This window comes from Ailuropoda melanoleuca, chromosome 6, assembly GCF_002007445.2.
Source record: "Ailuropoda melanoleuca isolate Jingjing chromosome 6, ASM200744v2, whole genome shotgun sequence".
In the NCBI taxonomy this organism is placed as follows: Eukaryota; Metazoa; Chordata; class Mammalia; order Carnivora; family Ursidae; genus Ailuropoda; species Ailuropoda melanoleuca.
Window position 1 is genome coordinate 11,912,929 of NC_048223.1, and position 12,891 is coordinate 11,925,819.

A 12,891-nucleotide genomic window follows, 5' to 3' on the forward strand; every position below is an offset into this window, starting at 1 on the left:
GGGCCTTTTCTGGTTCCATACAAATTTAAGGACTATTTGTTCCAGTTCTTTGAAAAATGTCCTCGGTATTTTGATCGGGATAGCATTGAAAGTGTAGATTGCTCTGGGTAGTATGGACATTTTAACTATGTTAATTCTTCCAATCCATGAGCATGGAATATTTTTCCATCTTTTTATTTCTTCTTCAATGCCTTTCAGGAGTGATTTGTAGTTTCTAGAATAGAGATCCTTTACGTCTCTGGTTAAGTTAATTCCGAGATAATGTATGATTTTTGGTGCTATTGTAAATGGAATGGATTCCCTAATTTCTCTTTCTTCAGTCTCGTTATTCGTGTATAGAAATGCAACTGATTTCTGGGCATTGATTTTGTATCCTGCCACCTTACTGAATTGTTCTATAACTTCTAATAGTTTGGGAGTGGATTCCTTTGGGTTTTCCATATAGAGTATCATGTCATCTGCAAAGAGAGACAGTTTGACTTCTTCTTTGCCGATTTGGATACCTTTGATCCCTTTTTGTCTTCTGATTGCTGTTGCAAGGACTTCTAGTACTATGTTGAATAATAGNGTCTAGTTTCTCTTTCTTCAGTCTCATTGTTCGTGTATAGAAATGCAACTGATTTCTGAGCATTGATTTTGTATCCNCTGGTTCCGCACAAATTTAAGGGCTGTTTGTTCCAGTTCTTTGAAAAATGTCATTGGTATTTTGATCGGGATGGCATTGAAAGTGTAGATTGCTCTGGGTAGCATAGACATTTTAACTATGTTTATTCTTCTGATCCATGAGCATGGAATATTTTTCCATCTTTTTGTTTCTTCTTCAATGCCTTTCAGGAGTGATTTGTAGTTTCTAGAATAGAGATCCTTTACGTCTCTGGTTAAGTTAATTCCGAGATAATGTATGATTTTTGGTGCTATTGTAAATGGAATGGATTGTCTAGTTTCTCTTTCTTCAGTCTCATTGTTCGTGTATAGAAATGCAACTGATTTCTGAGCATTGATTTTGTATCCCGCCACATTACTGAATTTTTGTATAACTTCTAGTAGTTTGGGGTGGAGTCTTTTGGGTTTTCCATATAGAGTATCATGTCATCTGCGAAGAGAGACAGTTTGACTTCTTCTTTGCTGATTTGGATACCTTTTATCCCTTTTTGTTGTCTGATTGCTGTTGCAAGGACTTCTAGTACTATGTTGAATAATAATGGTGAGAGTGGGCATCCTTGTCCTGTTCCTGATCTTAAGGGAAAGGCTTCCAGCTTTTCCCCATTGAGAATGATATTTGCTGCAGGCTTTTCATAGATGGTTTTTATGAGATTGAGAAATGTACCCTCTATCCCTACACTCTGAAGGGTTTTAATCAGGAAAGGATGCTGTATTTTGTTAAATGCTTTTTCTGCATCAGTTGAGAGGATCATATGGTTACTGACTCTTTTCTTGTTGATATGATGTATCACACTGATTTGCGAATGTTGAGCCATCCTTGCATCCCAGGGATGAATCCCACTTGGTCATGATGGATAATCCTTTTAATGTTCTGTTGGATTAAAGACATTTCTTAAGGGAAGAAAGATTTGGATGTGCTGGTCCTCTTCCTCAGACTTCGGTTTGGACCTCGTTGGAGAAGGTGGGTTTGCAGCCTGTTGAATGACAGGTTCACTGGATTGCCTTAGCCAGAGCTGGTTCACATTTGCTAGGCAGCTGGAAACAACATTCTGAGATATAGTCGTGTTGGCTATGGTAGACAGTATTACACTGGAAGATGAGGCACTGCTCTCAGATGGGACTTGGAGCATGGCAGTGTCTGTGTTGCATCAAGAGGGTAATGACCAATCCCAGGCTGGGGTGCAAGAATACCAAAGAACTGCACACTCTTAGCATGAGGTTGAGATAGACCACCACTGATTGACTGTTCAGCAAAAGTAAAAAACACAAAACTCTAACATATCAAAACCAGGAAGAGAAGTTCCCCTTCCTCCCTGAGTGTCCTTCCAGAGCCCTGTGCTAATAAAGCTAACAAAGTGTTTACTTTGAAGGAGAAATGCTTGTAAAGTCTAGTCCGTTATTATAGAGCAGATAACTTGTGGGGTGACTTTGGTGCTGAGGCACAGTAAATTGGTAATTGTTGTGCACAGGTTTTCCTAAAATGTCTGCTGTTTGAAGCTATTTGCTTAAGAGAGAGGCATTGAATGCAGATGGATGCTCTGTATGTGGAAGTAGAGTTTCTATATGTTGTGTTAAATTATTGGTGCTGATATTTATAAGATTTTCCCTTTTTCCTTGAAATTCATGAATTTTACCTGGGTATGCTTGTATGTATCATTTTCCCATTAATTCTGACAGGAATTAGATAAGCTATATTTATGTTCAGATTTAACTTTTATTGATCAGCTAGATTTTCTTCTTAAAATTTTAGCTTAATTGTGTTTCTTACATCTGCCATGTATTTTACCCCTTTACTTATAAAATCTGTTTGTATATTTTTCTTTTATCTTGAGATTTTTTCCCTCCACTGAACTTCCAGGACATTAAATTAATTTTCCATAGTGATTATTCTTTCGTTGAACCAGTAAATATTTAAATTTGTAAGTTTTCTTTTTTAAACTTCGAAAATGTCCTTTCCATTCTTTAAATTTTCCATCTGTTTCAAATATACCCATCTTGGCTGATGAGTGAGTCTTTTAGGCATATTATTTTGCTTTGATTTCTTAAGGCTTTTTTCAATTTGGATGGTCAAGTCAAATTATTAGGATCCCTCCTTTGGCACAAATTCACGTATAATAGATGTTGTCATGGTCTCCATTCCTGTGAGTATCACATAACCAAGAGTTCTGTTAATTGGATAGTACTTTTCCAGCCTTAGGAATAGGAGGCAACTCAACTTATCCCCTGCAGTTCCTCTGAGGCCAAGAATTTATAGCAGGCCTTCCTAGGACCACATGCCTCAGTGCTTCTACTATTCTAAAGAAGATTAAGTAATCTCTGAAGTCTCCAGTTTTTGAAGGAAGAAGTAGAAGTTTTTCTAGGCTTTTGTTTTTGGTTTTTTGGCTGGCATCTACCCTTCTCATGCTTAGCTCAGAAAGGTTCTTAATTTTGTGCTATTTCTTTAACAACACCTGCAAGAATCCTTAACCTCGCTTACATCTTGCAGTCTTTGCTACCTTGCTTGCTCTAGCAGTTGTTTTGTCCTGAATGGAAATGTGATGGCCAATATATCAGGAATTCATATTCAGGTTGTCATCTGCAAAATTCCTCAGATGAGAACTTCTGCAAGATAAATATCACAAATGCAAAGACATGTTATGAACCAGAGAGAAATATTAGAAACGCTTGACATTAAAAGGAATGATATTTAAAGTGTCATTTTAATTTTTCTGTACCATTTTATTTAGACATCACTATTACAGTATTCAGGCTTTTATACTTGTTGGTAGTGTCTTTCTGTTTCAAAAGCAGTTAATACAAGACAAAAGAGAAAACTAAGATTAGTGTCAAGTGAAATTATGAAATACACTGTGTATGGGACATTCTGTTTATTTGTCTGAAAAATGGCATTGAAATGATACTGTAATCTGTGATTCCATTCCTAACTATGGAATGAAATCTGACCTGTCATTGAAGGGTCACACCATTTAAGCTTAAAAATAAATTTCTCTGAATTTATGCAATATTATAGTTGCATAGTAAAAGGGCATATGATAAAGTCAGTGATGGGATCACATTGGCCAAAACTGCTGTTAGTTAATATAGTAGGAATAGGAGTAGCAGTGAAAAAACTAGCATTACATGTGTAGGATCAACCAGTTTTTACCCTTGAAGTGTTAAAAAAAAAATCTTTGGAAGCCTCTGAAAACCAGGAACATTTTAGTTTTTACCTGAGGGTAAAATAACAGTCTAGTCTCATGGCGTAATAAAGAACTCTCAGTCTACCTCTGTAGTATTTACATTTATATTCATGGAAAATGTATATGATACTGCTAAAAGCTACATAGAAAAGAATAATCTAAATATTAATTATTATACAGTCATTCTCAATATGGAAGAGGGAGGGCCTTTCATTGAAGATTTCTAGTTAGGGTCTTTAGTTTACAACATAGTGTATTATCTTTGCTATCTGCTTGTCTTCCTCTGAAGCAAATGAATCTACTCTTCAGTAACACTACAGAATACTAATTCTCTATGTCCTTGTCTGCCTAACCAAGGTCTTATCAAATGGCCTGCTGAAAGAAGTATATTTATCTACTAGAGTTTGAAGAATATGCACTCAGTGTACTGTGTAGAGATCCAGATTGAATTGATTGAGCTTTCTTTTAGGTTTAGCTTATAAAAAGCTTAGAATATTTAAAACTCATTTTTAGTTACAACATTGACTATTTTGTGCCACATATTTATATTTTCTCTTTGAACCTTGACTTTTTTTGTTGTTTTTGCTTTAGTTTTTCTTTCCCAATTTTTAAAATATTATTTTTCTAAATACCTCAAATTCTGAATACTTCCTCTGTTATAATATGACAAAATTGTTAGAACAAATGCAGTGATTTTTCTCATTTTACCGTAAACTGATTCAAATGCTGCATATAGTTTTCTTGTTGAGGATCTGTGGCTAAGTTCTTAGAGATTTTCTTTGTAGTAAATTCTTAGATTTAAATGTTTGAAATGAATTGAGGGCAAGCCTATCAGTGTCACAGTTTGAATTTTTCATACTTTTTTCTATGATATTTATTTTAAAGGTAGAATCATATTATACATATTTCTTTTTTTACTTAGTATGTTGTAAACAACCTTTTATATCATTAGTGTTAACATACAGATATAGCTCATTTGTATTAATATATTTCATTTGTATATATATACACACACACACACACACACACCATAATTTAGTGAAACATTGCTTTGCAGACATTTAGATTGCTTAGCTTTTTTCTCCAGTAAACAGTATTACAATATTGATGCAGGTGAGCATTTTTTCTATGACGGAAGAAGTCTGCATATAAATAGTTGTAGCCAGAGGGGTAGCTTTTGGCAGACATGACTGGCGGCTTACCAAAAATTTATTTTTCCCTTTTCATAGTGGAGAAAGTTCAAGGAGGGTACTGGCAAATGGAGACTCCGTGTCTCCACTCCCCTTGTATTGAGATTTGGCTAGTTAACAAGTTCTTGTCAATGAAGTATTACCCAAAGTAATAATGTATGACTACCAAGCCTGAATTGTAAAAATCTGCCGTGCTTTTTTGTGTTTTCCTCTTTATCAGCTGGATATTGATTACTCAGGGTCAACCTTGGAAGCCTCTTATAGAGGATCAAAGAGCTTCTGTCAGCTTAGGTCCCAGAATGATTATGTGACTTTAACTCATAATTCAGATATTCAAAAACTGTGATCTTCTCTTTGAGAGATTGTAGGTATGTTATCAGAAGTGTTCTTTGTGGGGTGCTTGCCTGGCTGGCTCAGTCAGTAGAGCATATGAATCTTGATCTTGGGGTTGTAAGTTCGAGCCCTGCGTTGGTTGTAGAGATTACTTAAAAATTGAAAAAAGAAAAGAAAGTGTTCTTACTGGTAATCTTAAAATTTTACTGCTTATCTTTCTCTACTCCCTAAATGAGGACAACTCATACTCAAATGTAATAGGAGTTTCTTAAGGTGGAAGCTTAAATCATTGTATTAGATCTTTCTATTGTAAATATTTAAAGCTACATATTTTTTTTTTTTAAGATTTTATTTCTTTATTTGTCAGAGATAGAGACAGCCAGTGAGAGCAGGAACACAAGCAGGGGGAGTGGGAGAGGAAGAAGCAGGTTCCTAGCGGAGGAGCCTGATGTGGGGCTCGATCCCATAACACCGGGATCACGCCCTGAGCCGAAGGCAGACGCTTAACCGCTGTGCCACCCAGGCGCCCCTAAAGCTACATATTTCTGTGTAAACACTGTTTTAGCTGCATTCTACAGATTTTGATAATGTGTTTTCTTCATCATGTATATCTTCATGATAAATTTACCACTTTATTACTATAAAATCTTTCTGTTAATATTTGTAATACTCCTTGTCTTGATTTCCACTTTTGTTTGATATAGTCATAGCAGCTTTATTTATAGTTAAAGTTTGAGTGATACATATTATCTGTGCTTCTATATGTAAAGTGTCTGTTGTACGTATCATGTGATTGGGTCTTTTTATCCAGTCTGGATGGTCTTTGTCTTTCAAGAGGAATGTTTAGTCCATTTGCTAGGTTTTGTTTCAGTTTTCTTAGTCTGAAAAGTTTTTGTTTTGCTTTTATTTGAATGATATTTTTTGCTGGGTAAAAAATTCTGCACTTCTTCTTTTTTCCCTCATTTTTATTGAGATACAGTTGACATACAACACTGTGTAAGTTTAAAGTGTATAAATTTGATTTGATGTATTTGTATATTGCAGAATGATTACTACTTTAGCATTAGCTAACATCCCATCCCCTTGTATTATTTCCATTTGTTTTTTGTGGTGAGAACATTTAAGATTATAGAATACAGTATTATTAGCTATAGTCATCATTCTGTACATTAGCCTCAGAACTTGGTAATCTTATAATTGGAAGTTTTTAATCCTTTGACTTATTCCTTCCCATTTTCCCTATCTCCCAGGCCCTGGTAACCACCACTCTATGTCTGTTTCCCTGAGTTTGGCTTTTTTTTTTTTTTTTTTTGATTCCCTGTATAAGTAAAATCATACAGTATATTTCTTTCTTTGTCTGACTTACTTCACCTAACATTATGACTTGAAGTTTCATCCAGGTTGTTACAAGTGACGGAATTTCCTTCTTTCTCTTGGCTGAAAAGTAGTCCAGTGTATAGATACCACATTTTCCTTATTCATTCATCTGTTGATGGGCATTTAGGTTGTTTCGGTATTTTGGCCATTGTGAAAAATGATACAGTGAACATGAGAGTGCAGATATCTCTACAAGATCCCCCCACTTTTATATTTATGTTTTTGATGTCACATTTACTTTTTTCTATTGTGTATTCATTAAATTTAAAGCTATAGCTATTTTTAATATTTTTGTCCTTTAACCTTTATACTAAAATAGTTAATAGTTAATATTAGAGTATACTAAAATAGTTAATAGTTAATATTAGGGTTCTGAACCTGACTATATGCTTACCTTTACCGTTGTGGTATATTGTCATTTTTCTTTTTTTTTAAGATTTTGTTTATTTGGGAGAGAGAATGAGTGGGAGGTAGAGAGAGAGAAAGAACAAGCAGCGGTGGGGGGGGGGAAGAGAGGCAGAGGGAGAAGCAGACTCGCCACTGAGCAGGGAGCCCTATGTGGGGTTCGATCCCAGGACTCCAGGATCATGACCTGAGCCGAAGGCAGATGCTTAACCAACTGAGCCACCCAGGTATTCTCTATTTTGTCATGTTTTCCTGTTACTAATTAGCATCCTTTTGTTTCAGCTGGAAGATCTCTTTTCAGCATTTCTTGTAATGCAGGTGATGAATTTCCTCAACTTTTGTTTAGGGAAAGTCTTTATTTCACTTTCAGTTTTGAAGGACGGCATTACTAGGTAAAGTATTCTTGATTGATAGTTTCTTTCTATTAGCACTTTGATTTATCTTTCCATTTTCTCCTGGCCTGCAAGGTATCTGTATCTTGTTTTGCTATCAGGGTGATGCTTGCCTCAAAAAGTTAGTTTGGTAGAGTTCCCTCCTCTTCTATTAGAAAGGATTTGTATTAATTCTAATTTGAATGTTTGGTAGAATTCACCAGTGTAGCTGATGTGTCCTGTACTGTTGTTTGTTAGTAGGCTTTTCATAACTTAGTCTCCTTACTAAGTGTTCAGGTTTTCTATTAGATAATGGTTCGGTCTTGGGAGGTTTTATTTTTTAAGAATATATCCATTTCTTCTAAGTTGTCCAATTTCTTAGTGTGTGATTATTCATGGTAATATCTTATGATCCTTTCTGTTTCTGTGGTATTAGTCACAACATCTCTTGTGTCTGATTTTGAGTCATCTTTTAGGTAAGTCTAAAGGTTTGTCAGTTTTGTTTATCTTTTCAAAGAAGCAGCTCTTAGTTTCATTGATCTTTTCTATTATCTTTTTAGTTTCTATTTCACTTATTTCTACTCTCTCATCTTTGTTATTTCCTTCTAACTTTGGGCTTTATTAATTTTTTTCCCCCCTAGTTCCTTTAGTATACAGTTAGGTTGTTTATTTACTTTATGGTTTCTTGATGTAAGTATTTATCACTGTGTTTCTCTCTTAGAACTACTATTGCTCCATCCCATAAAGTTTGGTTTGTTAAATTTCCACTTTCCTGTGTTTCAAGGGAAGAAGAAGAGAATAGAGAACTACAAAGATAGCCAGGAAATAATTAACAAAATGGCATTAAGTACATACTTATCATTAATTACTTTAAATGTAAATGGAGTTAATTTGCAAATCAGAAGACATGGAGTGGCTGAATGGATAACAAAAAGAAGATCCATCTCCCTGGTGAGAGACTCACCTTAGATATAAGGACTCACATGGCCTTAAATCAAAGGGATGGAAAAAGGTATCCCTTGCAAATGGAAACTGTAAGAAAGCTGAAATAGCTATATTTATACCAGCCAAAATAGATTTTAAAAACAAGGATTGTAATATGAGACAACAAATTACATAATTATAAAGGGGTCAATCCAATAAGAAGATACAGCATTTGTAAATATTTATGCACCCAACATAGGAGCACCTAAATATGTAAAGAAAATATTAAGAGACCTAAAGGGAGAAATGTACAGAAATACAATAATAGTGGGGGACTTTAATATACCATTTACATCAATTCATAGATCATTTATACAGAGTCAATAAGGAAACCTTAAATGACAGGTTAGACCAAATAGTCCTAACAGATATTTGCAGGACATTGCATCCAAAAGAACAGAATACATATTCTTCTCAAGTTCACATGGAACTATTTTCCAAGATAGATCACATGTTAGGCCAGAAAACAAGTCTTAATGATGATCAGAATCATATCAAGCATTCTTATTTTAGAATTGCATGAAGAAAACTGGAAAATCCATAAATGTGTGGTGATTAAACAACATTCTGTTGAACAATCAGTGTGTCAGGAGAAATTAAAAAAAAAACTTGATCCATTATTTTTTAAAATAAGCTTTTAGCATTTTCTTCTCATTTTCCTTTGGGACTCCAATGGTGTATATGTTATTTCTTTTGTCAGTATGCATAATTCCCATAAGCTTTCTTCATTCCTCTCACTCTTCTTTTTGCTCCTATATTTAGATAATTTCATTTGATCTGTGTTCTAGCTTACTGATTCTCCCTTCAGCTTTTTCAAGTTCATTGTTTAAACTCTTATTTAATTCTTCATTATAGTCATTGTATTCTTTAGCTCCAAAATTTCTGTTGTTCTTTCTTATGTTTTCTTTCTTTGTTGAGCTTCTCAGTTTGTTATATATTTTTTCTGATATCTTTATCTGTATTCTCTTGTAGCTCTCTGGCTAGCTGTATAATTTTGTTTTTTAATATTGAATGCTTAACGAGTTTGCATGTCATCCTTGCATGGGGGCCATGCTAATCTCTGTATGATTTCAATTTAGTATATGTGCTACAGAAGCAAGCACAGAAAACTATTTTGAATTCTTTGTCCAACAGTTTCTGAATCTGGATTTCTTTGGACTGGTTACTGGAGGTATACAGCATTTCTTTTGTAGAGATGTATTTCCTTTATTCTTCATGATCCTGAAGCAATGTTTTCACACCTGTGCGTGAAGAAGCAGTTACCTCTTCATAAGGGGAGGCTTTCACCTGTGTGTGTGAGGGCACATTTAATCACACAGTGACCCTTGGTCTACTAGTGTAGGGTGAGAAATGTGGCATGTGGTGGCACTGGGTCCAGGAAATCATGATGTCTTTTTGGTTCAGGCCACCTTGTTCTAATGCGTGGACAGACAGGTGGTTTTTAGTGGGCACTGTGGGTTTGGGCACTAAGCAACACCTCTAGGTTTGGTATCTAGGGACCAAGGCAGACAGTGGTCTTGGCCAGATCTGGTGGTGTGCACACACTCAGCTGTGGTGGGTAGCTGCAGTTGTCTATGCAGTGGAAGAGACCTGGTTCAGACACAGTTATAGTAATGAGTATTAGTGCAAGTAGCAAGGGCTAGAGCCAAATATGGGCTCACCGGTAGCTCTAGAGGACCTGGCTGTCAGTGTGCTCTCTTGTGGTTGCATACGTCCTCCAGGCATGCACACCGCTGCGGTGGAGGCCAGGTCTTGGAGTAGAGGAGGGGGTTGTGGGTGCACAGCCTAGAGGACCCTAGGTACAGGTGGGAATGGTGGTACCAGACAGTGACAGAAGGCAGGGCCTGATCTGGACCTACCAGCAGCTACAGGGTTTCTTGGCTTTTTTGAGACACTCACCAGTGGCTGCATATTTCCCTAGCCTGTGCATGCATGCTGCAGTGGAGGCCAGTGATGACTGTTAGGCCAATGGTGCACAGCTAGAGGGGCTGTGAGGTGGGAACAGTGTTCAGTGATGGAGAAGTGGCGCTAGGCTGTTGTCTTATACTTACCTAGCTGTAGAAGCTTAAGTTGGCTGCTTATGTGGCTTCTTGGCTCCCGTGGGGCTGCAAAGGGGCTCAGGTGACTGGCGTCTTACACTTTTGCAGCCATAGAGATCCTGCATGGCTGTGGGGCAGATCTGGTGGTGGCAAGGGAAGGTCTCAGGCACCTGGTATCAGCTAACAGAGATACCTGTGGGGAGAAAGCTGGCAAAATCTGTGGGAGTCCACAGTGGCTGTGCTAACCTTTGGCTTTGTCAGTGGTAAAACATGCTGAGTTTGTCTGCCGAGTAGCTTTCTGTGAACCATGATTGCTCCTGGTGCTTGTCTGCTATTAATAACTTCTGCTTTTATTCTTTTTTGCTAGCTAGCTCCGTACATATATGGGTTGCTGATCTAGATGGGGTGGAACCAAAGCTGAACTTCTGCTCAGGGCCCTGCAAGGCTGGGGGAGCTGGTTGCTCACCACACTCTTTTATTTCCTAGCAAGTGGAACTCTTTAGCTCTGAAGTTCCTTCTGAGCACTGTAAACTGGTGTTAGTTTGGGGGATGGGATTATGCATGCAAACTGAAGTTGCCTTCCTTCTTGTGTGATGATTCTCACTTTTCTTGTTGTTAAAATGTCCTAAGTGGACTCCTGGAGTTGTTCGTGGATTGCTGTCTGGTTGTTGATCTTTGTGGGATCACAGGGAAGCTGGGTTTTTTCACCAACTGATGGGGAGTTTTTTTCTTTCAGTACTTTAAATATGTCTTTTCATTATCCCTTCCTTGGCTTTCATTCTTTTTGATGAGATGTGTACCATATTTCTTATCCTTTGGTCCCCTGTATGTACCGTATGGCTACTTAAAAATACTTTCTCTAGTGAAGGTTCCCCACAATTTAATTTTGATGTGCCTCATGTAGTTTTCTGTTTTATGCTGTCCCCTAGGCCAAGCCAAGGCCTTACATATTATGAAATACTGTATAATCCACTCACCCGTGCCCATACTTGGCACTGCCTCTAATAACCACCAATGTCTGCCAACTCAAGAAGGATATCTGTCTGGAGTTCAGTTCTTTAGATTCTTTGGCTTTTACCCCTCTCTGATAACTTTTAAAAGGTATGACTTTGTTTCCTTTCAGATGAATAACCAATTATACCAGAATCATTTATTAAATTAACCACTCCTTTTCTTCAAAAATTGAAGTGTCTCCTTTGTCACAGCTTAAGTTCTGTATATACCTGGATTTATTTCTGAGCTTTATTTTCTTATATTTTCTAGTTCTACATTATTTTCGATCTGTTTTATTTTCAATATATTTGTGTTAAATTTTAATATTTATAATGCTCAAGTCCCTGTTCACTAGTTTTATTCAGAATGTTTTTGGTCTCCTCACATATAACTGGTGGGATTGTACATTGATACTGTCACTTTGGGAATTAAAATTTGTTCACCATCTTCAGAGTATTTTCACAATTATGGGCCCTATGTAGAAGTGGAGAAATGGCTTCCTCTTTAGCTTTGTGCCATACTTCCTTACCTTGGTCAGAAAGCTTTTCTGCTTAGACTGTGAGTCTTAAAATCACTTGACCTGCTTTATCCATTCCCTGTCCTTACCACCATTCTTAGCTAACATGTCCTTGACACATTATTCAGCAGAGCTGAACCTTGAACAGATATCATGGCATCCTTTTTCTTTTTACCCTCTTCTACAACTGTAATATTCTTTCTAATTTTGTTTACTTTTAAAGTAAAACCTTCCAGACACTAATGTGATGAGACAGAGAAATAGAGTGTTACATACATCAGCAATTAAAAAAAGTCCTCTTTTTCACATGGAAGAAGGAAATGTGGTTGCTCTTCAGTAGAAGAGGTCATTAAAGAAGGCATATGCTCAATCAGAATGGTTAAATTAATAGGACTGATGATACTTAGTATCGGTGAGGGTGTGGAACACCCAGTCTCATACATTGGTAGATCTCATAAATTGCTGATGGAAGTATAACTTAGTACACTTGTTTTGGAAGATTATATGGCATTGTCTACTAACCATCGACACACATGTATTCTGTGTGTTAGTAAGTTTGCTACTGGGTATATATAGAACAGAAAAAAGTTTATGTCCATCAAAATATGTGACAGTCATGCTTATGGCAGTTTTATTCGTGATAGTCTTAAAATGGAAACAGTGGTTATCCTTAAATAGTAAAACGGATAATAAATTATGGTATATTAATACAATCTGATGCTACTCAGCAATGCAAAAAGAGGAAGGACTGATACACATAACAACTGATAACAACTTTGATTAAAAGAAGTCAGAACAGGGGTGCCTGGGTGGCTCAGTTGTTAAGCATCTGCCTTTGGC

General features: G+C 36.6%; 1 protein-coding gene and 1 non-coding gene across 7 annotated transcripts in view; one reads left to right on the forward strand and one right to left on the reverse strand.

Moving 5' to 3' along the window:
• STAG1 (stromal antigen 1) overlaps nucleotides 1-12,891 on the forward strand; it is a 414,808-nt gene that overhangs the window by 170,843 nt on the left and 231,074 nt on the right. The window lies entirely within an intron of this gene.
• Nucleotides 9,503-9,605, reverse strand: LOC117802914. The gene has a single exon (XR_004626421.1). It is a non-coding gene; the product is annotated as a U6 spliceosomal RNA (small nuclear RNA).